Genomic DNA, 2,500 nt, shown 5'->3' on the forward strand with positions numbered 1-2,500 from the left:
AACTGAGAATTTGTGTATTAAATTGACCTTATAGTTTGTCGTTTTCTCAGGGTTTTTTTTTCTTTCTTTAAATAAACACGAAAACACAGAATAAAAAAGAAACAAATATGTATATATACATACATACATACATATATATATATATATATATATATATATACATATATACATATATACATATATATATATATATATATATATATATATAAATATATATATGTCATCATTATATCCCTATTGTATCCAACATTAGAATTCACCATGGTAGATTCTTAAAAGGCATTTATGTCGCTCCGACAAGAATGGAAACTTTCCCGACATCTGAGCACTGGCAAGCATATATTACGAAGTGGTTCCCTATGTACTGCTTTTCATTTTAGTACTGTGTACTTAAAATTAATACCATGCACTGCTGCTTGTTATAGAGATGTAGTTATATTAAACCATAACTGAAATTAGGAATGGAAACAATAATAGACGGACTGGTTGTCCTATAACCTACATTTTAAGTAATAAGACGACATATTTATAATGTTCAGCAAGGAGAATTTCGTTCAGATCAATGCGAAATTATATATTCTATAATATTGTTCGAGACATGGAACATAATTTTGTCCAGTGCATTTGAGGAACGTGACAAATTAATTGCTTAGGCGTAAATATTTCGCATCGTATAACATTATTGAACCAAGCTGTAAATAAGACGTTTCCATCATTAGTAATTACAAGATCATGAATGGATTATTTGGTTCGTGTTTTACTATTTATTTTCTTATAGTCTGTTATTTTTTTCTTTGTTTCAAGAGGGTGAAGTGAAAACATAACGAGATAGAGATAAAACAGAAAAAAATGAATGAGAGAAAGAGACAGTCAGACAAAAAGAATATCCTCTCACTCAAAACATAGACAAAAAACAGGATAGCGCCCACGAAAATTAACACAATACAAAAAACAGTACCTCCAGAGTCCGGTGTTAATGAAGAGAATCAAAATAGCACAAAATAGCCTTGTTTGGGACCGAACGCTGTTTTAGTGGAAGTAGGTTATCAACATCTAATATCCTGTGGTATCAAGGCCATACCAGGTATCTGGATTCGTGCTGTAGAAATTCAGAATACTCAGATTTACAAAGGGATAAGGGAGGGAGCCATAAATATTGACACCCTCTTTTTTTCTTTTACATAATGTAATCAATAATATTTAAGACACAGTACCTAACCGCGCCCGGGTTGGTCAGGCTATGACTTAGATCCCCTATTTAGTAAATTCATATATAATAAAGAAAATCCAAATTACACCAGTGCAAAACAAGTGTTTTTTCTCTTTAATATGAATTAATATAACATGCAGCCGATTAAGGTTTTTAAAATGCTATGGTATTATATTTCTTATTGTGTATTATTTTGTTAACCAGTTTTTTTTATATATACATCATTGCAAGACTGCACTGTAATGCAGTTCATATAAGATCTCAAGAATCTTCATTATAACGCCAAATTCATGTTGAATGTTTTTTTTGTTTTTTTTTCTTAGATTTTTACGCTTTTTTTGGATTGTGTCAGAATTTTGCAACTAAATCAGAGAGAGAGAGAGAGAGAGAGAGAGAGAGAGAGAGAGAGAGAGAGAGAGAGAGAGAGAGAGAGAGAGAGAGAGAGAGAGAGAGAATGCTTTTGATTAAGAGAATCTCGGGTCAACGTGTGAGGTTATGTTCATTGACATTAATGGAAGCACTTCCGCACGTGTGAATACCATAGTTGCTGAGACTACACTTCCTCGAGAAATGTTCTAAACAGCTTGGCGATATCCCAGAGGAACGTGCAATGACCGGCAAGGCAAGTAAAATTGCTTTTTCTTATCCCTGCCTAGCTGTTGTATTCCCACTACCTTTAACCAATAATAGATAATACACTCATGATATTTTCCTTTTTCTACACACTTCTAGGGGTATGCCATTACTATTGTCGTTGGTATTATTATAATAATTATTAGTAGCAGTAGTAGTGGTAGTATTTTGTATTAATATTATAATTACTCTTATTTTTATTATCTTCATAATAATCATCACATCATCATCATGATTATCATTACTATTACTATTATTTTTGTCATCATCATTATCATTGTCTTTACTATTAGTAGTATTGTAATTAGTATTATAATTTTATAATAATACTAATTACTAGTTATTATCATTATCGTTACCATTACCGTTTTATTATCAATATCATTGTTGGCATAATCTTCATCACAATTCTTATTTCCCATGAAAAAAACAGAAAAAATATGTATATATTTATATATATACACACATATATATATATATATATATATATATATATATTCAAACAGATATGGAGGAAGAAAAATAAGAAAGAACAAGTGAGCGACACCTTAAACTTTATGTTTAAAACAAAATCTTTTGGCACCACAGTAAAAATAAAGAGGCAAGGAAAACGGTTAGACGAACGGAGATCTGGATGATGTGATGTTTATTACTGAC

The sequence above is a fragment of the Penaeus chinensis genome, chromosome 12 (genome assembly GCF_019202785.1).
Source record: "Penaeus chinensis breed Huanghai No. 1 chromosome 12, ASM1920278v2, whole genome shotgun sequence".
NCBI classification, from domain to species: Eukaryota; Metazoa; Arthropoda; class Malacostraca; order Decapoda; family Penaeidae; genus Penaeus; species Penaeus chinensis.